The sequence below is a fragment of the Delphinus delphis genome, chromosome 9 (assembly GCF_949987515.2).
Source record: "Delphinus delphis chromosome 9, mDelDel1.2, whole genome shotgun sequence".
NCBI lineage: Eukaryota > Metazoa > Chordata > Mammalia > Artiodactyla > Delphinidae > Delphinus > Delphinus delphis.
This window is the reverse complement of record NC_082691.1, coordinates 48,079,568-48,105,983: the sequence shown is the minus strand read 5'-3', so window position 1 is coordinate 48,105,983 and position 26,416 is coordinate 48,079,568.

The window sequence follows — 26,416 nt, the reverse complement described above, 5'->3', positions numbered from 1 at the left end:
AACCATCATACCAGTGCTGGGGCACCTACTTCTGGACTCTGACATTGAAAAAAGAGAACTATCTACTATATTTAACACCCTGTAATTTTGACCCTCTATTACATGAGTCTGGACCTTTCATCTAAACTGCCCAGCCTCTCACTGTTGTTGTGAGAAAAATTCTTTTTAATTAAAGCAGATACATAGAATGAACTCTATAAATATGACTTTCCTTTCCTTCTGTCTTCATTACTCATTTCTGTATTTGCCACAAAATAATGTACAGAGCTATACACACAAAAAGCTTTCAATACATAGTTATGATGAATTGAATTGAATTTAGTAGCCTGAGATAGGAACAGATTCCAGCCTTCACACACACTTACACACTTGGCAAAATATATACCACGGTTTATATTTCTAAATGAGAGAGGCTGACATTCATTCACCCGCCTCCGTTGGAAGATCCCCACTGTTAAACAGCCTGAATTCTTTTGCAAGCATTTGAAGTTGGTTTCTATTGCCTTCTGAGAGACCAGGAATTACATACCACCTACTGCGCCTACTGAGGTTCCACGTGGGTCTCAGCAGGCGAGCCAGAAAGGCTGACTGAAGAGTCACTGTGTTCTCCGGGGGCGGCTGTGCCACGGTTAACAGTAGCCCCCGGCCACTGCCCATCATAAATTACGAGAGCTCTTCAAGGGGTCTATCCTTCCAAGCATGAATCCACAGACTATTCTCCTCAAATTTCCCACCTCTCCAAAAGGAAAATGACCCTATTATAGATTTCTGGGTAGCTGCCAATATAAATGGGGGAGATATGCCATATTTACTGAGACCCTTCACTCAATGGGAAGGTTGGATTTTCTGAAAGACTCCAGCATATGAGGAGATTACAGATGATAACTCCCATTGCACAGCTCTGGCTTTAGGACTGGGACTGCTACCTGATTTCTTCATATTTGGGAAACAAATGAAAGGAGATACATCTGCCCCCGCACTTAATAACAGCGTTTAAACCCTCTAAGAATCAAAGGATTTGATCATTCTTTTTCCCCCTCAGTTTTATTAAGAAATAACTGACATACATCACTGTATAAATTTAAGGCATACAACATGATCATTTTGATTTACATATATTGTGAAATGATTACAGTAGGTTTAGTTAACATCCATCATCTCATATAGATACAATAAAAAGAAAAGAAAAAATTTTTCTTCTTGTGATGAGAACTCAAGATCTACTCTCTTAACAACTTTCCTATGTTCATACAGCAGTGTTAATTATATATATCATGTTGTACATCACATTCCTAGTACTTATTTATATTATAACTGGAAGTTTGTACCTTTTGACCACCTTCCTTCAATTCCCCCTCCCTGACCCTCACCTCTGATAACGACAAATCTGATTTCTTTTTCTCTGAGTTTGGTGTGAGTTTTTCTTGTTTGTTCACTTTTGCTTGTTTGTTTTGTTTTATTTAGATTCCACATGTAGGTAAGATCATACAGTATTTGTCTTTCTCTGTCTGACTTATTCCACTTAGCATAATGCCCTCAAGGTCCATCCATGTTGTCACAAACGGCAGGATTGCCTCTCTCTTTATGGTTGAATAATATTCCATTGTGTGTGTGTGTGTGTGTGTGTGTGTGTGTGTGTATGTACACACACTACAATTTCTTTATCCATTCATCCATCAATGGACACTTAGGCTGTTTCCACATCTTGGCTATTGTAAATAATGCTGCTATGAATATGGGGATGCAGATATCTTTTCATGTTAGTGTTTTCATTTCCTTTGAATATATTCCCAGAGCTGGAATTGCTGGATCATAGGGTGGATCTATAACTAATTTTTTGAGGAAACTCCATACTGCTTCCCTAGTGCTGTACAAATTACAGTCCCACCACCAGTGCACAATGGTTCCCTTTTCTCCACATCCACACCAGCATTTTTTATCTCATCTTTTGGATGATGGCCATTCTAACAGGCATGAGGTGATATCTCATTGTGGTTTTAATTTGCATTTCCCTAATGACAAATGATGTTGAGCATCTTTTGATGTATCTGTTGGTCATTTTTATATCTTCTTTGGAGAAATGTCTATTCAAGTCCTTTGCCCATTTTTTAATTGGATTATTTGAATTTTTGCCATTGAGATGTGAATTCTTTATGTATTTTGGATATTGACCCCTTATCAGACACGTGGTTTGCAAATATTTTTTTCCCATTTCATAGGTAGTTTTCTCACTTTGTTGATGGTTTCTTTTGCTGTGCAGAACCTTTTTAGTTTCATGTAGCTCCATCTATTTATTTTTTATTTTGTTGCTTGTGCTTTAGGTGTGATTTCCAAAAAGATCATTACCAAGACCCATGTCAAGGAGATTTTTCCTGTTTTCTTCTAGGAGTTTCATGGTCTCAGGTCTTACATCTATGTCTTTAATCCACTTAAGTTAATTTTTGTGAGTGGCGTAAGATAGGGGTCAAGTTTAATTCTTTTACATGTGAATATCCAATTTTCCCAGCACCATGTTTTGAAGAGACTGTCTTTTCTCCATTCAGTAGTTTGGCTTCCTTGTCAAATACTAGTTGACCATATATGCTTGGTTTTATTTCTGGGCTCTTGATTCTGTTCCATAGGTCTATTTGTCTGTTGATCATTCCTAATTATTCCTTTCATTCACTGGTGAGAATTCAGAATATGAGATTGAGTATTTTTGTGTGTTGGGTTAGATGGAAGAGAAATAAAACAAAGCATTTTTATGTGTTAAAGAGAAAATCTTGCATATATGTTTAACTGCACAGTTTAACCTTTGAGAGGTAGAATCAGCTGCCTTTCTAACCAGCTTGGCAGTGAGGTGTTGGAAAGAAAACAGTGAAAGTTATATTGAGAAAGGTCCAGTAGAAAATGAACAATGAGGGATTTTATACTGATATACAGCATTAAAAAAAAAGAACATAGGCAAACAAAATTGCCCTAACAAATATAGCTCATCCATCTTGACCACAAAGAAAGAATCATTGTGTCTTATATTTCTGCCTTCTTATGGTACCCTCCCCAAACCACATTTATGTTTTTAGTTGGAGAGTCTCCTAACTAACCTCCAAAACCCTTTTTCTGGCTGGAGTCCATCTCTTGAAGGAAAATAGGCAAAGGGAAACTCTAACTGACAGAATCTGGTTTGGCAAATCATTTCAGCACTGAGCAGAAATTATGGATTTAGGAGTGGGGAAAGGAGTGGGGAGATGTGGGAAGGAAGGAGAGCTCTTCAAAATAAGATAACTCAGCTCTAGAGGATCCTGATGAGGAAATGTTGAGAAACCATCTAGTTCCGTAAAAATTGCTCTTGAGTATTGAGAAATGAATCAGACTTTTAAGTTATGATTTATTGAGCTATTATCTTATGCCAGGCATTACACTAAAGACTCTTGTATACATTTTCTCATTTATAATAATTATCGCAACAACCTGTGGCATGGATCTCATCATCCCCATATTACTAACAAGGATATCAGGTTGGAGAAATTAAGTACCCCAGGTCACCCTGGGGAAAGAAGTGACAGGATTCTCAACTAAATGCCTTGAGTCTAAAGCCACTGCTCTTCACCACTATGCCCCATCATGCCTTTCTTCTAAACCACAGACTTCTAAAACATTGCTATTCTATTTGCATTTTAATTGCTCAAACAAATCCTACATCACTATTACCTTGTTACTTCATGTGATTGGATTGATATCTCCTGGGTGTCAGGAGCTGTTCATATCTCTCTTCGTCTGGATGCTTCCCATGTCCCTGGACACAGTAGATTCCTAAGAACACATCAGAATGAATACCATGTTCCTGCTCTCTGGTGTTAGTAAGTAATGTCAAACAATTTTGACAACATCATTAGTAATTCTTTGACTCAGTGGGACAGGCAGTGGGCTCAGTCTGAGGGCTACCCCTCCTCACCTTGTGGTGTTTATATTACTGAGGGAGTGGAGTGGTATGGAAACAACTAACAAACCAATCAACTGAACAACAAAGTTTCAGCTAGAGAGAAGTATGAGAAGGAAATAACGTAAGTGACTTGGTGTATTAGTTTCTTACTACTGCTATAACAAATTACCACACATTTAGTAACGTAAAACAACACAAAGTTATCATCACTCAGTTCTGGAATTCAGAAGAGCCCAAACTGGATCTTGCTGGGCTAAAATCAAGGTATTGGCAGGACTGTGTTCCTTCTGGAGGCTCCAGCAGAGAATCTGTTTCTTTGCCTTTTCCAGCTTCTAGAGGCCATCTGTGTTACTTGGCTCATAGTTCCTTTTTCTAATATTTTTAAAACCAGCAGCACAGCAGCTTCAAATCTCTTCCCTGACTCTCACTCTCTTACCTCCACTTATAAGGACTTTATGATTATCCTGGATAATCCAGGATAATTGCTCCATCTCCTTAATTTAATCACTTCTGCAAATTCCTTTTTGCCATGTAAGGTAACACATTCGTGGGTTTCAGGGATTTGGATGAGGACATGTTTGGGGAGCCATTATTCTGCCTACCATACTTGGTGAGGAGTTTCATAGTTGAGATGGATAGGACAGATGTCAACTTGGAGGAAAATATTACTCTTTTATTTTGGATTTTAATTAGCTACAAGACTCCTACTAAGACAGATCTTTAAAGACCTTTCATGACTTCTTTTTCCTGGTCTGGTGAGAGACAAACACAGATGTTTTGGTCAATGACCATAACTGTGGAAAGAATGAAGTATAGGTATGGAATACTTAAGGATGAGAAACAAGGCCAGCAATTCATTGGAAGACTTATTAAATGTTGTCAGTACATATCCTTATAAACTTCTGCCAACTCCCTACATATCCTCATTTTCATGAAAATAAATAAAATGAATTCCCCACAATCTTTAAAGGAATATGTATAATACTCTTTCACCTCTTCTTAGTCTAGCAAAAGTCTAAGTGATGAAACTATTCAGTAGGGGATCCAGAATTGAATTCTGGCAGCTCGGCTCTATAGCCTGCATCTCTAATCACAAAGTTATTTATTTTTATTATTGTTGTTGTTGTTTTGTATTTCATGGACCATTTGGACCATCCCATTTAATTGCATGATTTCAACTAATATGTGTGTCTAAAGATGATGGGTCTGAAGAAGGGGGAGACAGTTACAAAAAGCTTCCAGCAAAAAGTGAGCCCAGACTTATGTCCTAAAGAATGAGGAGGGATGAGGTCAGGGAAGAGGAGATACAGGGCATTTCAGGAAGAGTGTTTAGATGACTCAAAGACCTGTTGGCTTCCATGAATTAGTTCCCCTTCCTGCCACAATTGTGCCTGATCAAATGCTTCATTTACAAACCATAATCATAAACTTTCATTGACAAGCACTTTATTCACCAGAATTCCAAGGTGAGTTAGGACTGGGAGGTTGGCCGGGCCTGGCTGGTCCACTAGAGAGATACAATTGAAGCCTAGAATTTGACTGCACTTCTGAGTGTAGGCACACATCTGCAGTGTCACAGGGTGGGGATACACATTTTTGGAAGTCAGTGAAATGTGAAAGAGGAAGACAATGGAAGGCCTGGCAATGCCCAGTGAAGGTGCTTCCACCACTCTTCAAGCCTTTACTCAAGTTACTCAATTCTAAACCATGAATGTGCCGGGATTCCTCATAAAAGGCAGCAGAGCAACTCTAGGCAGCAACAAGTTGGCTCTTGATGGAGGAGCAGAGAAAAACAGGATCTGAAGGTAGGGAATTAGTACAAATCATGGGGAAGCTTGGATTTTCAGGAGCCAGAAAATTGTGGGTACAGAATAATTTACCTAAACATTTGAAGTCCTAAATAACAGTTGCTTTTTCAATGATTGTTGATAATTCTGCTTCCTGCCACGGTGAGATCTTAGGCAAAAGACAAAGACTGACAAATTCTAGTTTTTCTTATTTTTACATTTGCAGCAGGAGAAATGCTCTGCTTCTCTCTTTCAAAACCACTCCCTTCTTATTGGGTCACAAATTCTAACAGTGATATTTGGCTTTCAAATTTTAATAGTATCATTTATTAACCACATTAAATTAAATATTAAATTAGAAAAGCAATGATCATTTTAAAAATTCAAAGGGGAAAGAAAGTTTTGGAGAGAAAATTACATTTGGACTCTTCAGAGGTAATCACTGTTTAAATTACTTTTGTATATTTTCAGACGTTAGCTGAGCATAACTAGCGTGTGTGTGTGTGTGTGTGTGTGTATGTGTGTGTGTATCTGTGTGATTTTTTTTAACCAAAGGGGTTCAAGTCAAGGATCTACAATTTCCTGTATCACCTAACAACATTTCCTGTCTGAATGTAATGTAAATTCAGACATTTACACATTCCTCATTATTTTTTATTTTGTTGTTGTTGTGAAATTTGCCACATATATAAAAGAATATATAAAATGTATGTGAAAGATTGTCCCAAAACTGATCTGGGAAAGAAGCTTTTTGCATGAAGTGATTAACAGCATATTACAGGGATTTTTTTTTTGCGGTACGTGGGCCTCTCACTGTCGTGGCCTCTCCCGTTGCGGAGCACAGGCTCCGGATGCACAGGCCTAGCGGCCATGGCTCACAGGCCTATCCGCTCCGCGGCATGTGGGATCTTCCCGGACTGGGGCACGAACCCGTGTTCCCTGCATCGGCAGGAAGACTCTCAACCACGCTCCACCAGGGAAGCCCTACAGGGATATTTTTAACTTTCTATTCTGAAAACATTTCAAAATTAAAAAGTTGCAAGAATAATACAGAAATACCCCTTACCCAGATTAACCAACTTTTAACATTTTGTCACCTTTGTTTTTCATTTTCTCTCTCTCCATTCTATATATAATTACTTTTAATGACTGTTACTCTGATGTGCCTTAGTGCTATTCTTAAATCAAGGATTTTCTCATAGACATCCATGCACAATTATCAAATTCAGGGCATTTAACATTATTAACATATTAAAAATCCATATTCAAATATATAGTCCATATTTCATTTTTGTCCCTATTATGTCCTTCAGAACAGCCCCCTTTTCTCCAATAGCAGTTCAGGATCCAGTCCAGGGTCACATATTGTATTTATTTGTCATGTCTGTTTATTCTCCTTTAATCTAGAACAGTTTCTAAGCCTTTCATTGTTTTCATGAAATGAACATGGAGAACATTAGGCAATTATTTTATGAATATTCCTCAGTTTGGGATTTTTAGTTTTAGAAGCCAAGTTAAAAGTTTAGTAAGGGACACATATTTGGGACCCGAATAATTAGAAGGAGGGAGAAATGGGGATTTGGATCACCAAGGATGAATTTCACAGAGCCCAAAATATATTATAGGCTCTGTCCATATTCCTACCCATTACATTGACCTCAACAACTATGCCATTTAATAACAAAGAGGAAGCTAACATTTATTGAATGCCTACTGTTTGTTAGGAACAGTGATAGGCGTTTTATTTCCATTATTCGTCATAGCAACAGAATGAGATAGCTAGTATTGCTTCTACCTCATAGTCGCAGGAACCTGGGATTGAAATGTTTAGATGACTTTTCCAGATCACACGCAATAAGTGGTGAAGCTGTTCCTCAAATCTTGTCCTCAAAGCTGGTCCTTCCATTATACCATGGCCTCTACACTTGATCTTAGTCAGAAGGTCAAGAAGTGATACCATAGTCTCTAAAATGCTTTTCTTCTGGCATAACTGTTATGGATCCTTAATCCCTGGAACAGACACTACCCATTTTTTTCTGAGAAATAACTGGCCTCAAGTACAATCATTCTCAGCTGCATTTGACTTACCACCAACTGATCATGTCCTTTTTCTTGAAACTTGTTGTTCACTTGGTTTCCCCATTTCCCTGTATGTAGATAGGACCCAGGGCTCTCCTTGGGTCTCTGCTCTTACCTAGTGTCACTTGCTCCTTGTTGCTCCTACCTGGCCTCTTGGATTTACATGTCATCTCTGTGCTCCCAACTCCCCAACTTTTTATCTCTAGCTCATACTACTCCCTTGAACTCCCAACGAGTATATTCAAGTGTCAAATCAACATTTCTACTTTGGTAGAGGATAGGCACCTCAGACTTAGCATAGCGAAAAATGAACTCTCAATTCTGTCTATTTCAAATCTTCTTTTCCCATAGTGTTCCTTATTTTAGAAAATGACAACTCCAATTTTCTGGTTGCTCAATTGGAAACTTTGAGTCACTGTCGAATCTTTCTCTTAAAACCCTCATTCAATCCATAAGCAAATCCTGTTTGCCTCACCTTCAAAATATATCCAGAGGTTATCTACTTCTCACTACCTTCATTCTTGCCATCCTGGTTCAAGCCACCAACACCACTTGCGGAGGTCTTGCAGCGGTCCTCAGTCTGTCTCCCTCTGCCTGTTTTTGCTTGCCTTTAATCTATCCTTACCGCAACAGCCAAAGTGATCCAAAAACATAGGTCAGATCACATTCCTTTCCTGCTGATGGCATCTCCTACTCTTCTCCCTGTTGCTCATGGTCTTCCAGACACTCTGGCTACCTTGCTGTTTCTAGAACATGCTAAGCACAGTCCTGCACTGTGCCTTTGTACTTGCTGCTCTCTCGACCTGGATTTCTCTCCCTCCAGAAACCCATTGGCTCACTACCTCATCTCTTTCAGGTCACCTTCTCAGTCACACCTTCCATGAATACCCTTATCCAAAATGCCCTTACCCCAAGTACTCCATTCTCCTTTCCTGCTTAATTTTTCTTCTAATCATTTAGCACCATTTAACATATTCTATGAAACTCATCTTTTTTGGGGGTGTCTGTCTCTCCCTCTAAAATGGAAGGTCCTTGAAGGCAAGAATTTTTATCCGTTTTGTTCAGCGCTATCTTCCCAGTCCCACTACAATGTGCCATATGCTAGGCACATTGTAGTGCTCAATAAATACCTGTTAGAGAAGAATGAATGAAAGCCTGAATGAATTCTTTAGCTTACTCACAGATTGATTTTTTTTTTTAAAGGGTATTCATTTGTTGGGAGAGTTTCCAAATATCTGTCCATCCAAGTATCCAGCTTAAGAAAGTTTAAATTTCTCTCCCTTTTTGAATAGGTTGTGAATCATATATAGCTATAGATGAATTATATAATTTCTAATTATAAAAATAACAATTATTGTAGGAAATGTGGAAAATGCAGAAAAAGAAAATGAAATTAACTTGTAATCCAACCACCCAGAGACTGGTAACATTTTGGTAAACTTCCTTCCAGACACATTTAATTTCAGTGATATTTTATTTTCAAGTTTCCTTATCCCCGTGACAAGAAATGGAACAAACAAACCGAGGAACTCAAAGCTGACTGTGGTTTCACGCTTCTAGCAAAACGCCATCCTCACAGTTCATTAAGAGCCACAAGTACTTCCATGGAATTTTTGGGTGCTACTATTTTCCTTTTCCAAGAAAGCATGCTATTATTTGGATATTTAGGTTACCCAAACTTCCACTGAAGGATCTCCCTTCTAAAGTAACCTCAGAATTCCCAGAAAACTAAATGTTTGGAATTTTGGAAATTCAGGTTGATTAATATTATGACCAACTCATTGGACTAAAGGCCAGAAGCCTGGGATTCTAGAACCGGTTCTACAACTTTCTGGCTGTAAGGCTTTGGGTAAGTCACCCAGTCTTAGCTACAGATTTTAAATTAGAAAATGGAGATAATAATATCTGTGTCACCTTTTACTGTAAGAATCAGATACAGTAATGGAGACATAGTTTCAAACCTGAAAAGGGCCACAGAAGTTTAAGGGATAATTGTAATTAAAATGTGGTAGAACTTGGGACAAAAACGACATGAGCCAGACATTCCACAACTCCTAACAAGCCCAGGGGAGAAAACTAATCAGTCCTAGCAAGATTTCCCATTCTTGCTCTAATGCTTTTCTAATTAAGCATATGTGCTTTTCCCACCAGAACATGGACTCCTGAAAGAGAGAAACTTTCCTCCTCATTCATTGGTGTATCCCTGTTATTTATCACAGTGATTCTTAACATAAAAGATTTTTAAAATGTCAATTAAAAAAATAATACACCACAGTAAACTTATTAGCTAGTGTTGTGAGTGCTTTTACATATATTAATACAGACACAGCAAAATATAGTAGAAAGTAACCTAGGTTGAGAGCCAGGAAAACTCTGTCCTAGTTCAGCCTGTTGGTAACCAAATATGAATTGGCCATGTCAGTTTCCTCAGCTGCTGGTGGATCTGCTGGTGGACAGGGAGATACCTAATGTCTCTCTCAGCTCCAAAATTCCATGAACTTTGACCTTTGCAATATAAATGTAGTCTTTGGTGAAACTACTTTTTGAAAAGAAGAATTGAGTAAATCATTAGCTTAATCTATACTTGCCTTAAAAAAACAAGGTCAGTTCTCAGCTCTGTGGGTTAGTGTTTGGAATTTGTTAAATCATTAACAATAGATTGTTTACTGTTTAGAATTTAACAATACTTTTTGATGTTCCCTAATTATCATGCATGTTTTAACATGAGTTCTGAACTATTTCTCTGCCTAATTAACGCTCATTGAAAATTTGTTGAATTTTAAAGAAATATTTGATTTGCAAAAACAATTCATTGACCCAGTAACCTTCAGTATTTCACACACAAAAAAGCACAAAACATTTTTAAAAACAATAAGGTAATGTGAATGAGAGATGAGCCTTGAATGAAATATGGGGAACATTTGGAAAACATCATTTTTTCAAACTGCTCTCTGTTTTCCTCACAAATTCCTGCTGGTGGTATTTATTCTGTTATTTTCAATGGTCATTTATTCTCTTATTTGAAAGTCTATGAAATATCTATAACCCCACAAAGTTAAGGAAATCACTTTGGATTATTTCTCATTACATCATATTATAAACAAGTATTTCTTGAGCCTTAGTCAGAAGACCAGATACTGTGGCTTTAAAACTACACTACACTTTAGATAACAGAACAAATATTTTCAACTAATTTGTTTAAAAATTTAAATAATTTTTTTAAAAATAATTTTTAACTAATTATTTTTAAAGCAAATTGAAATCTAGGATCATTAACTTATGAAAACTACTCAGTATCTTTACATCATCTATCTATTGTTACAAATAAATAAATTGAGCAGGAGCAATATCTGACAAGGAGATAACATACATAGTAATTGATTCATGTCTGGACAAGAATAAATATTTTAGCCAAGTAAAACAAAAGAATCAAAATTAGCTGAGTTGTCAAAAAGCATGGGAAACTTGTTAAAGTAATATTTGTTGCCTTTCTTAGGCAATATGCAATTACACTCAGATCACTGCTTACCCTAGGTTAAAATTTTACATATTTTTACCTTTTCTCTGTTTCTACTGAGAACATTTAAGTGGACTTTTTTATAAATAAAAGGCCTAAGAATGTATTTTGTCCTATGCAGTTGGTGCCCTTTTCATTTTGTTGATAGTTTCCTTTGCTGTGCAAAAGTTTTTTAGTTTGATGTAGTCTCATTTGTTTTAGTTTTGCTTTCGGTTCCCTTACCAGAGGAGACATATCCAAAAAAAATATTACTAAGACTGATGTCAAAGAGCTTACTGCCTATGTTTTCTTCTAGGAGTTTTATGGTTTCAGGTCTTACATTTAAGTCTTTATGCCATTTTGAAGTTATTTTTGTGCATGGTGTGAAAAAGTAGTCTAGTTTCATTCTTTTGCATGTAGCTGTTCAGTTTTCCCAACACCATTTATTGAAGAGTCTGTCTTTTCCCCATTGTATATTCTTGCCTCCTTTGTCATAGATTAATTGCCCATGTAAGTATGGGCTCATTTCTGGGCTCTCTATTCTGTTCCATGGATCTATGTGTCTGTTTTTATGCCAGTACTATACTGTTTTGATAATTGCAGCTTTGTAATATAGTTTGAAATCAAGAAGCATGATACCTCCAGCTTTTTTCTTCTTTCTCAAAATTGTTTTGGCTATTCAAGGTCTTTTGTGTTTCCATATAAATTTTGGAATTATTTGTTCTACTTCTGTGAAGAATGCCACTGGTATTTTGATAGGGATTGTACTGAATCTGTAGATTGCCTTGGGTATTATAATCATTTTAACAATATTAATTCTTCCAATCCAGGAACATGGTATATCTTTCCATCTGTTTGTGTCATCTTCTGTTTCTTTCACCAGTGTCTTACAGTTTTCTGAGTACATGCCTTTTACCTTCTCAGTTAGATTTATTCCTAGGTATTTTATTCTTTTTGATGAGATTGCGAATGGGATTGTTTTCTTTTTTAATCTTTTTGATAGCTCATTGTTAGTGTATAGAAATGCAAAATGATATATCCAATAAGGGGTTAATATCCAAAATATAAAAAGAACTCATACAACTTAACATCAAAAAACAAACAAACAAACAAAGAAAAAAACCCCAAACAACCCAATTAAAAAATGGGCAGAAGACCTGAATAGACATTTTTCCAAAGAAGACATACAGATGGTCAATAGGCATATGAAAGGATGTTCAACATCATTAATCATCAGGGAAATACAAATTAAAACCACAATGAGATATCACCCCACATCTGTCAGAATGTCTATTACCCAAAAGACAGCAAATAACAAGTTTTGGCAAGGATGTGGAGGAAAGGGTACCCTTGTACACTGTTGGTGGCAATGTAAATTGGTGCAGCCACTCTGGAAAACAGTATGGAAATTCCTCAAAAAATTAAAAATAGAACTACCATACGTCCCCGGAATTACACTCCTAGGCATTTATCCAAACAAAATGAAAACACCATATAAGAAAGATACATGCACCCCAATGTTTTTAGCAGCATTATTTACAATAGCCAAGATATGGAAACAACATAAGTGCCCACCAATAAATGAATGGATAAAGAAGATGTGGTATATATATATACAATGGACTATTACTCAGCCATAAAAAATAATGGAATCTTGCCATTTGTGATCTCATGGATGGACCTGGAGGGTATTCTGCTAAATGAAATAAGTCAGACGGAGAAAGACAAATACTGTGTGATTTCACTTATATGTGGAATCTAAAAGACAAAACAAATGAACAAATATAATTGAACAGAAACAGAGTCATAGATACAGAGAACAAACAGGCAGTTGCCAGAGGGGAGGGGAGTAGGAAGAGGAGAGAAATAGGTGAGGGAGATTAAGAGGTAAAAACTTCCAGTTACAAAATAAACGAGTCATAGGGATGAAGTGTACATTGTGGGAAATATAGTCAATAACTATGTAATATGTTTGTATGGTGACATATTATAACTAGACTTACCATGGTGATCATTTTGAAATGTATAGACATATCAAATCACTATGTTGTATACCAGGAACTAATAGAGTATTGTATAATAAAAAAGAAATGGTAATAGAGAAATCATGGCAGAAACAGAGGAAATTAAAAGAAAAGTAAGAGAACACTCAGCTCTGTGAAAATATATTTGCAAATTTGGATGAACAGAATAACTTTCATTTAGGAAAATATAATAGCAAAACTGATCAGAAGATATAGAAAAACCTAAAAAAAAAAATAATGATGTCCTTAGAAGAAATAGAGAAAATCAACAAAGAAAAACTCCAGGGCCATTTGACTCTATGGAAAGTTATGCCAAAACTTTAAAGGAAATACAATAACAGTATTATTTAGATAGCCACAACATTAAGAAAAAAATAATCTCTATTCCAAATTATTTTTACAAAGTGATACTGATTCCAAAATCTGACAGATTATATAAAAAAAGTCCTATTGACCAATTTCACTTATAAATATTGTACTAAACTCTAAAATAAACTCTAGCAACAAAATTGAAGATTAAAACATCATTAACAAGGGGAGTTTATTTCATGAATCAATAACATTTATATATTAAAAAACTATTAAATTGAAAGAACTAATTGGAAATATCACATGATCATCTCCATAAATGTTCAACAGGTACCTGACAGAATCCAGCAATGATTTTTGACAAAAACATTCAATTAAGAATAGATGAATATTTCCTTAACATGATATAAATATATATTTGAGCCCACAATTAAGGGGAAACACTGCAGCCATGCTACTCAAGTTAGGAAGAACTGACTTTAAAAAGTCAGCTCTGCATCATCATTTTAGGGTAACCTTGTAATGGAGGTAATAGTACCATCAAATAAGGAGGTGTAAAATTTGGAAAGAGAGATAAAATATCCACCAACACAAGAAGTGATAAATAAATCTTGGAGTATCTGTACAAATGAATACTAATCCAGCAGTGAAAATGGATGGATTACTGCTGTACCTATTTTTATCGCTGAATCTCAAAAACATAAAGTTGTAAGCAGCAACAAGAAATACACAGAAGAATGACTATGGTATGAGTCTGCTTACATAAATATCAAAATAGACACAACTATAGTGTTAGGCAGCAAAATTATATAATACAGCAAAGGAATAATTAGCACAAAATCCAGCATAGTGGTTACTTTCAGGGGAGGTGATTTAGACGCTGGCACACAGGGATCTTCTAAGGGTACTGATAATATCCGATTTCTTAAGCTGGGTGGTTGATGCACAGGTTTTCATTTGTTATCGTTTAAGCTCTATGTTCATCATACACGCTTTATATTTGATATTTTCACAATAAAACTAAACTTAATTTTTGATTTTTTTTTTTTTTTTTGCGGTATGTGGGCCTCTCACTGTTGTGGCCTCTCCCGTTGTGGAGCACAGGCTCTGGACGTGCAGGCTCAGTGGCCATGGCTCACGGGCCCAGCTGTTTTGTGGCATGTGGGATCTTCCCAGACCGGGGCATGAACCTGCGTCCCCTGCATCAGCAGGCGGACTCTCAACCACTGCGCCACCAGGGAAGCCCTAATTTTTGATATTTTTGCTTGTAATTAAAATAGAAATTATATTGATTATGGGTGTACTTGTTGTTTTAGTATTTTGACATTTAAGAATGTCAAAATTATGAGGAAATCAATACATGTGTACCATAGATTAGCAAAGAGAATTTAGCTGTGAAAATAATTGTGAAGGCTATCTCAGATTTCCAAGAGCTGAGTCACCAGCAGGGGAAAGGAAGATAGAAAAAAGCTAAATAGGAATATTAAAGATGAAACAAGCAGGATAAAAATACTCTTGCCGGAGAATAAAAATCAGTGAAGTTATTGAGAATTATAGATTTGTTGCCTTTATTTATGTTTTTAAACTTTTTTCCCTTCTAACTTTTTCATGCATGAATATTTTAATATGTATATCTGAGAAATAAGAACTCTCTTTTTAAAAAATACCAATAATACACCTAAAACATTAACCATAATTCATCCAGTCAATAGTCAAATTTCTAAACATCATAAATGTAATAAATACTTTAAAATGCAGTTAAATAAGAATCCAAGTAAAAATTTACATATTGCAATTGATTGGTATATCTTTTAACCTGTACGTTCCCCTTCGTCTTTATTTAAATTGCAATTGATTTATTTAAGAAACAGTGTTTTTTCCTTTACTTACCCACAGTCTGGTTTTGCTGATAGCACCTCCATGATATTATTTGACATGTTCCTCTGTCATTTGTAGCTCCTGTAAATTAGTATGTTGATCTAGTGAGGTTCTTCTCAAAGGGTGGTCTTGGACCACAGCCTCAGCTTTACCCAGTGACCTGTTAGAACCGCAAATTATTGAACTTTACCCCAGGCCTACAGAATCAGAAACCCTGGGCTTTCAATCCCACAATCAGTGGTTAACAAGCGTTTCAGGTGACTCTGATTCTGCTGATGTTTTAGACCAGCTGACCTAGAGGGTTAGTCAGTTTCAGGTTTGATATTTTTTGTCAAAGCCACTTTATAATTGTGGTGTGTTCTTTTAAAAGGCATTTAATATCTGATTGTTTTTCCTTTTATGACCATTGATGCTCAATGCTTAGATATATGAGTATATTAAAGATTACAAAATGGAGACAGTCTAATTCTATCATTCCTTCATTTATTACCTGAAAGCTTTCTAAAGAGAAATAGCCTTCATCTATGATGTAGTAACCCAGTGTCTTTAAACAATTTCAAATCCACCGAATTTGAAAGAACAGCACAATATACTCTTTACTTGGATTTGCTAATTCTTAATATTTTACAACATTTGCTTTTACCTCTCTCTCTCCACACACACACACACACACACACACACACACACACACGTCTGTATATACACTTGAAAGCAACTTGCAGACATGACCCTTTACCCCTAAACACTTCAACATGTATTTCTTAAGAATGTATTTCTTATATCTTCTACAAAACCACCCAAGATATTTAATAACGATCTATCTAATATAGAGTCCATATTCAAATTTCTCCAGTTGTTTACAAAATAATCTTTATTGTAGTTATTTTTGATCCAGGATCCAGTCAATGATTATGCATTTACATATGGTCGCCATATCACTTTAGTTTCCTTTAATCTAGAATAGTCCCGTCTCCTGTTTGTCTTTTATGGCATTAACTATTTTTTAAGGGTCAGAGCCAATTCTTTCAGAGAATGTCCTGTAATCTAGATTTGGTTGTTTTCTTGTGAATATGTTCAGGTTAAACATTTTGGTGAGAATACTATATAGGTTGTATTATGTACTTCCAATAGCATCCCATCAAGAGTAACATCATGACGATTTGTCCCTTTACTAGGGATGCTACATTTGACCACTTTGTTACGGGGTAACTGCTAGATTTTTCTATTTTAAAAGAAGGAAACTTCAGTTTATGATTTAATTTAAATAATTACATTTAACTTAACAGCATATAATGACAATACTTAAAGTGACTTATTATTATCATAAAATGGATTTAAAATCCAGCCTATAACCTTCCAAAGAGCATTAATGTACAGAATACAGCCTACTCTATTTTTCTAAGCATCATGAAAATTCAATCAGATCTCTTCTTGGCAGGAACTCCTCAGCTGAAATTTTTGTTCTTGTTCTTTTCTATCCACTAAATATATATTTAATAATGTGAATGTTTACAGTCTGTTTTCTAAAAAAAAAAATTACAAAAAGATTAGATTATTTCAGACTCTCAAGGGAAAGGAGAAAAAGATTTCACTTATAGTCACAGAATATATATATATGTGGTAAATTTTCAGCCTTTAGAGGAAATAACTTCTCTCTTCTTGAATTCTCAGTATTCAAAACCGAAATTCTTTCCTTCACTCTGTATATGTTTCAGGTAATTTTTGTTATGACTAGTAAGGAGGACCAGTGTCGTGTATATTGTAATTCATACAGTGAAATGATTCCCTTATTCAACAAAGGAGCTTTGGAAAACATCCCTGTTCTTGCATTACTTTGATGTTTGAGGGCCACATCATTTAATTAATCACATCATTTCAGATGTAAGTTTGTTTTGATTTCCAATTCTGCCTCACATTTTCCTTAGTTGTTTTTCTATACTCATCTTTCTCTTTTCAGTCCTTCCTTGAGCATTCTGCATGTGTGAACACACGCTAGTGCACATGTGGGCACAGGCTACAGAAGAAGAGTGACTGCTTTCCAACTGAATTACCTGACAAGAATATTTTGCATTGGGCTTCCCTGGTGGTGCAGTGGTTAAGAATCCGCCTGCCAATGCAGGGGACCCAGGTTCGAGCCCTGGTCTGGGAAGATCCCACATGCCACGGAGCAACTAAGCCTGTGTGTCACAACCACTGAGCCTGTGCTCTAGAGCCCATGAGCCACAACTACTGAGACCAAGTGCTGCAACTACTGAAGCCTGTGTGCCTAGGGCCTGTGCTCTGCAACAAGAGAAGCCACAGCAATGAGAAGCCCACACACCGCAACGAAGAGTAGCCCCTGCTCTCCACAACTAGAGAAAGCCTGCGCGCAGCAACGAAGGCCCAACCCAGCCAAAAATAGATAAAGTAAATTTTTTAAAAAAAGAATATTTTGCATTGATTGTGTATTCATATATTTGATAACCTTAGTTTGTAACTATTTCTATTAATATTGTATACACTACAAGATATCAGGCTGCATCATCACTGTCTTTAATAATACAAACTAGGGGACTTCCCTGGTGGTCCAGTGAGTAAGACTCCGTGCTCCCAATGCAGGGCGCCTGGGTTCTATCTGTGGTAAGGGAATTAGATCCCCCATGCATGCTGCAACTAAGAGTCCACATGCCACAACTAAAGATCATGCACACCACAACGAAGATCCCGTATGCCGCAACTAAGACCCAGCACAGCTAAAATAAATAAATAAATAAACATTTTTAAAAAGATTAAAAGCTATGCTGGTAGAATTAACTTTCACGAACTTACTAGAAGATTATATATATAACTAACCTTGTCTCACACTTTTGTGTCATGGGAAGGCCTTGGTTACAGCTGAATGCCTTCAAAGTCCAACACAGCAGCCACATTTTCTAATTATCCACATTTTCCCCAGGCTCTTATGATATCTCCCTTTTCTGTTCTCTACCTCACTGTAGTCTATATCACCTCATCCTGTGGTCTTCTGGGTTTCTTGCAAGTTTGTAGACTGGCATTTGAGATTAGAAGCAAAATTATTTTTTATTTAAGGATACCAGGCCAGTCATTTCAAATAGAGTGTATTATTTGGCCTGCAATACTATTTTTCATGCCCCATCACACTTTTCTACATGGCAGTGGAGAAAGGAAATGTAGCAGGAACCAATCTGGGCCAAAACTACTGTGGGACAGCCGTGGGAGGGCGGAGAAGCAGTTCGCTGGGACTTAGCACCAAGTGCCGTTGGCTGTCTGACACAGGCAAGCAGGGGTCCCCAGACTTTATCTGATCTCAGGGGTCTGTGAGAATGGGACCTTGCTGATCTGGGAATCTCAACACCTTGGCACTCAGTCCATAGTAGGCTTCTGATGCCCCAAGACCACCTCATTCTCAGAAGCCTCTCCCTCAGATTCCACAGGGTGGCTGCCTTCCACTCCTCCAGCAGCCCTTGCGGTGGTCTTGAGCGACATAAAGCTCCGGAGTGTTTGCTCAGCTGCTGTGGGTCTACTTGCTTAAGAGATCTAGGCCAGCAGGGAAACCATACGGCAGTTGTATCCAGTAAAATATCTTGCTCTCCATGGCAGTAAACAAACTTGTATTCTATCAATGTGAATAGCATAACTTTTAAAATTTTCTGGGTTTTGGTAAATATGCTCATTTATAAGCTGATTTATTTTCTTGACTTTCTATTTATCCCTATTTATCTTGACTATCTATTTATCAGGGATGAATGCTGATCATCCTTCAAGTCATTCTTTAAAAGGGAGCCAGAGACCTTTAGAAGTATTTATTCTTAGTATTCTTTCAAATTTTTTTTGTTAAATGTCTTTCACAATGCACTATAAAAATACAAACAGTCACCACTCTCTCCTGGCATTTGCCAACACATTGCTGTCTTTTTATTTTTCCTTTCTGGTCAAGTTAAAGTCACTACTTATGAGAAAAACGGGCTTTATTTTTGTTCAGAAGGAAAATTCAGTGTCAACAAAAATGGAACACAAAGGAACTCACTCCTTTGTTTATATTTTGACGTTTAGTTCCTTCTATAGAAAGGACAGCCTGACATTGGCATATTAACATGATTGCAGAAAAAGACATTAAAAACACAGACTTTATTACCAATTTTGACATTTTTTATTGAATAGAAGAATCGTATATATAATAAAGAAGAATCGTATATATAATAAATAAGCCTCCAGATTCATTTATTTGGTTGTCAATGGAGCTAATAAAAATGGAAATTCTCTGTTTTATCAACAGTTTGCCCACTACACCTGAAGCGTTAAATTAGTCACTATGCCATGATTTTTATTTTAAAAAGAGGCAAATTTTAGGGACTTCTCTGGTGGCGCAGTGGTTGAGAATCCTCCTGCCAATGCAGGGGACACAGGTTCGAGCCCTGGCCCAGGAAGATCCCACATGCTGCGGAACAACTAAGCCCGTGCGCCACAACTACTGAGCTTGCACTCTAGAGCCTGCGAGCCACAACTACTGAGCCTGTGTGCCACAACTACTGAAGCCCGTGTGCCTAGAGCCCAAGCTCAGCAACAAGAGAAGCCACTGCAATGAGAAGCCCACGCACCACAACGAAGAGTAGCCCCCGCTCACCACAACTAGAGAAAGCCCTTGCACAGCAACAAAGACCCAACAATGAAGACCCAATGCAGCCAAAAATAAATTAATTAATTAAAACAAAAAAGAGAGGCAAATTTTAAGTGGAGATAAGTAGATTTATGGGTCACATTTTTAACTACAAAGTGATAAAATTATCAGTTTGTGGTCTATTTTTAAGCTCATACAGGGAATTTAGGGTGTTACTTGGAGGTAAATACTGAAGATAGGTGAGCCACTGTTAGCCTGGGTTTCTGAATGATCATCATGTAAGCAGATTCACCAGCTGGCAATACTTACTTCAGGCTGGTACATGATCGAGAAGGCGATTTGTTTCTTTAAGCCACTAATTCTTTTTGTGTGTGTGTGCGTGGGGATCTCTTTGATGCAGAAATTTAGCCTTACTCTCACTAACATAAATGTGTATATGTGCCTACACTAGGCAGGACACAAAGCAACTGAATAATAGCACTCCAAGCTCTTCAGGCATAAAATATGACAGGCATATTTAATGATATTAAGTAGGAAGTATGGTGCTATCCATGCTTTTGCATATTGAAGGAATCTCAAGTAGAAAGTAATTCCTCCACAACAAATGTGAGTTTAGACCTTCCTGTCCCACTGATGGGTAGTGAAGATGATAATCCTGATGAGACTGAAGATTCAGACAGCTCAGGCTAGACATACTGAAACCTGCACAGAACTGTGTGACCAGTAGTAATTGGCCTGAAGAACCATTCTGAGTGTCACAAGATTCTGAAAGTGGGGGAAGTAAAAACAGTTATGAGAACACACTGTGAGGTATATACTTTCTAGTTCAGTAAATTTATATAGTTCTCTTTGCAGAATGTGAGTTTGGTCATTGTTCAAAAATCAAAAATCATTTTTTGTCTTCTTATCGCTTTAAGATATATGTATGTGTGTGTATGTATATATATCGTATCTTTGGCTCCTGAATTACTCTATTTCATTAAGGGTGTGATGCCAAGTGAAGGTGAGAAAAACAGCAGCATCTCTTATAAATTTCTCTTTTAACCTGATTTATTTCATCTGAAGCATAGTACAGATAACGCCAGAATTATTGCTCCTTTAGGTGCAGACAGGACTAGATTATCTGGGGCACTCCACTACTCCCTTTTCAATTTCTAGATGAAGTAGCTCAGGCAGAGAGAGAGGGGGGCAATTTGCCCAAGTCTCCCAGTGTACCAGGGCAGAGCAGAGGCAAAATAAGCCTCAGCGTGTGTTACCCAGCTGGATCTATGCACAGATAAAATAGGTATAACAATGTGGGCCAATGCAGTATAACATTAAATGATCTTGAAGAGCCAATATTCTCCCATCATTTTGCCAGGATAGCTGAAGTATCTGATCCTAATGAAAGACATGTGCACAACCCAAGATATCACATTAAACAGAAACCTGCTGATGACACACTGATACACATTAAGGATTTCAGGTTAGCTTTGTAATGCTGAGAAAGAAAGTACATGGAAACAAAAGTTTTGATGGTGACGCGGCGATGCTAAGAAATGTTGTGTCTGGAATAAGGATAGAAGTATCTTCAAAACTAATTATGTCAAATGTACAAGGTTTTGGGAGGCCCTGTACCCCTGGAAGTTGGGGGCTCCCCAAAAATCTCGATAAAAGGAGACTGGAATGGCAGCATGCCAATTATACAGTTTTGCTTAGGGACAGACTTTTATATAACCAAAAGACTCTTATACAACCAAAAGTTAGTATAAATGTATTTTCTGCATTTCTCGTTGGACTTAACATGAAAGGAGGGGATGAGATTAACCATGGTTTATGGCACTAGTGAATTCAATTTACTCACTTATATAGGACTTAGGAGTTTATGAAGGTTTTAACATGGTATCTTAAATAATCCTTTCAATAACTTTTGAAGGAAGCATTGTAATTATAAGTATTTGTGTTGCATTGATTCATTTATTTACTAAACTAATATTTTTTGAACACCTATCAGTGTGCCAGGCAGAGATGCCACAATGAACGAAAGAGACAAATATCTGCCTTTAGGAACCATAGACAGGTATGGAGACCCTCTTGTTTATAACTTTGGGCCTTCAGCTACCTGCAACTCAAAAAATGTCAAGACATTTGCGAACAGAGGTTGGTAGGAATGATTTCCTTTTAGAGGACTATTGGAGACTAGCGGAGAGCGTACACCATTTAAGTGATCTGGAAAGCTTCAAAGTTAGAGGAAGTGGATGTGGGAAATGCCAGCGAGGCTGAGGTCTTGAATTCAATTCTGTCCAAACTAAGATTATTACCCTTGAAACAGATTTGTTGCAATATGGTTTAATTCACATGCCAGTACTAATAATCTCTGATAGCTCCCTATTTCTGTTTTATTATTATTACCAAACTTATGTTACCATTCAGGAGCTAGTGTTACACCATAGGATCATTTGTAAAGCCAAACTGAAGGTCTTCAGACACATGAGACCTAGGAATGTGAAAAGCCAACGCCAGTCTCCTGGAACTAAATAAACCCACAGCTGAGCTCAGACTTGCAAAACCAAAGCAAGCAGAGCAGACAGCCCAGAATGGAGTAGGCCAAACACATTTCCCAGACCTGCAAAGCAACCAGCCATCATCCACCAGCAGAGAGAGGCTTTGGTGAAACGGGATGCAAGCAAACACTCAGTAGCTCCTCAGCCCAGCAAGCCCTAAACCAAAAATCTTCATGTCTAACTACATGACGTTCCTGTGCGACCTATTAACTGAACAAGATGCTATTACTTCAATAATAGAGCTTAACAACAGCAGGCTTCAGTTTCCACCAAGATTCAAGTCACTCCTGGTAGTTGAAATTAGACTCAACTGCAGTACCTGCGAAGCCTGAAAGAGTTAATGTCACTGCCTCAGTGACAGAGATTGACAAGTGCCCCCTGGGCACATACTAACATTTTATCAAAGTGTAAACTAAGCTGGACAGTTGTGAGTGTTGGCTTTGAGTCGTATTTCTCCTCGCCTTTTTCCTTCATTCCCCTCATTTGGCTCAAGGGGTGTGTGTGTGTGTGTGTGTTTGTGTGTGTGTGTGTTGCACGTGCCATGGACTCCTTTGCAGTCCGGTGAAGCATATGGAACTCTTCTCAGAATAATCTTTCTAAATATATAAAATAAAACAGCATGGTAAAAGTAACCAAATATGATGACATACAGTTATCAAAATATTTAAATAAAAGCAAATTCATGATATGGTATTATATGTGTTGCTTTATTAATACATTAAACAAGTAGATCTAGGATGGATCTACAAATTGCCATAATTTCAAAGTAGTGGTGAGCATAGAAGATATTTTGAAATGTTGCAACACTGTAATGTAACATAATGGGTGATAGCTACAGGTATTCTTAATACTACTGCGGTTTGTTGCTGATATTCATAAATAAGGAGATGCTAAATTTCTATTGGAGGTTAGTAAAAACTAAAGCATATAATTTATTTTCTATTGTTTAATATAAAGATATTTAAACAGATATTTAAAAGATATGTAATTCGTGTTATATAAATAAAAATGGAGATATATTTTTTTCCACATTCAGGCTCCTGGCCTCCTGAATTTTATCCTGGACTCCAGGTTAAGAACTGCTGGTTAATCAGTCAAAAACTTTCTTCATCTTAGACTAGAGGTTGCAAACTAGTAGCCTATGGGCCATATCTGGTCCACAGATATATTTTATAAGAGTTGCAGTGTAAAATTCTCCGGTATTTTATATATAACTATCCAAATCTGCAGCTTCCCTTGAAAAACTAGAATATGTGACAATACTGAGTTAAATACTACACGGCTATCAGCTGACCTTGTGATGCGGGGATTATCCTGGATTATCTGGGTGGGCCCAACATAATCACGTGTCCTTAAGTTCTGAAGAGAGAGGCAGAATATAGAGAACCAGACAGATGGCAGTGTGAGAATGACTATGCCTGACATTACTGGCTTTGAACTTGGAGGAATAGGGCCACAAGCCAAGGAATATGGGTGACCTCTAGAACCTGGAAAAGGCAAGGAAACAGATTCTCCCCTAGAGCCTCCAGAAGAAACCAGCCCTGCTATTTTGATTCTAACTTAGTGACACCCATTTTAGACTTCTGACTCTCAGAACTGTAAGACAATAAAATTGTGAATGTTTTAAGCTACTAAGCTTTGGTAATGTATTACAGTAGCAATTGGAAACTAGTGCAAGTGCCTAAGAAACATATTGAAGTTATCTATTTAGGTCATTCTTCACCACAAGATTGTAAGCTTCTTGTGGTAAATCACTAAGTCTTATTCAATTAAAAAATTAGTACCTACAAAGTGCTTAGTACAAAAGAAGCAGTCAAAAATTACTTGTGGAATTCAGCTGAATGAATATTTCATGTGCCATATTGATCTGCATGATGATTAGTTGATTGATGGTGGTTTACCACTATTTGTTTTTTGCTTTCAGACAATATAATTATAATCACAATCAGGCAGTTTTAGAGATGGAAGGGACTTCAAAATATAGAGTCCTTTTAAAAATCCAACAAACTACTTTATGTGATACTTCTCTCTAAAAGTAACCTGCTTTTCAATATTACTTTGTAGCACTCACTGTTTCATTTGTTGACTATTTTATTTGGTAAAGGATTATTTCTTATCTACAGCCAAACTTTGCTTTGTTTTCACTCCTTTCAAGGTCCTAGTTAAGCTATGTTAATCTTAGCTTAGTTAAGCTAAGCCCTCTGGAGCAACCGAGAATAATGTGAATCTTGCTTGTATATGATAGCCTTTCAACATGTGAAAGTAGCTATCATGAAGAATCCTATTATTACCCCTATACCTGCATACATTTTGTTTTATAATTTGGACAAATAATCCAAATGTCTTTACATTTTTCTCACGGGAGCCCCTTTCCATTATGCCCATTCTCATCTGGACACAGTTTCTTGATTAATGATCCTCTTAAAACACAGTGCCTAATATGAAACACAGTTTCCAGATGTTGTCTAAATAGTGCAATGGCAAACCCTGTTATCTCCCTTGATTTGTCCATGATGCTATGTAGCCTGTATTACTTTTGTAAGGAGAGGAAAGCAGCCTATTAATTCATATTTGGCTTATCGTCAACTAAATTCTAATTTTTTTTCATATGTTAAATTGGGCTTTCTCAGTCCTACAGTTGTACCATTGATTATTTGAGCCCAAGAGCACAAAATTCATCCATCCCTTTTCAATATTATTGTATTTGTATTTTTACTTTCTTTCAGCCTAATGAACTAATTTAGAATTGTGATTCTGTCATGTAAAGTATCAACAGTTTCCTCTCAATTAAATTCAACAAACATTTATTGAGCAATTACTAAGTGCTTAGCATTGCACTAAATGTATTCGGTCATCTGCAAAATTAATAGCATATGTTGCTATCCAAGTGATTATGAATTTGATGAACAGGAGGGGGTTAAGAATAGAGCCCTTCTTGCAAAATCTCAGTGGTTCATTAATCAACATCCTCTGGGTATTGTCAGATTTGAATCATTCTAACCACATAACCTTATCCAGTCCCCATTTCTTCACCTTGTTCCTTATCCTGAAACTTTGTCAGATACCTTTTTGAAAGCCAGATGCTCTATATTGCTCTTATTCAATATATGATGTCATATGTTTCAACAAGGAAATGCATTTAAATGTGGTACTTTCATGCATCAGAGCACCCAGCCCTGAGTGACGTATAGTAGATCAGATGAAGCTTCTCTCCCTCGCTTTCTAGTCCTTCCTTAGATAAGTTTCAAACAAACAGAAGAATAGGAAATGAGGTCTGAAGATATCAGGAAATAAAATCTTATTTGCCTGGAAAGCCCATGTTTCCTTTCAAAGAAGGAAGAGTTTGGGGCTGGAGAGACTGACAACAGAAATAAAGTGGTTGATAGAAAGGGATATCTAAGTGGGATTTCTGTAAAAGATATGTGAAGAAGTAGGCTTGCCAGTTTTGGTTTGTAATTTTCCAAGCAACCCCAAAGGGTTTGGCCAGAGATGGCTGCAGAGGGCAGCGCGGCATGGAGGGCCTTGTATGGAGTTGTCTTAGCAACGAAGCCCTTTTGCTGCCTGACTCAGCGAGGCAGGAAAGTGAGAGCAGCTTTGAGGAATGTGCTGAACTTTGCAAGAGGTTGGTTTCCCACTCTCAGGAAAGTTAAATTAAAATTTCCTCAGTGTATGTGATATTCTTATTCCTAAGCCTTTTGGTTTAAAAAATTGGCTTGAGCAGTGTTCTGACAAACTGGGGGTGGTGAGGGACCTTAACGAC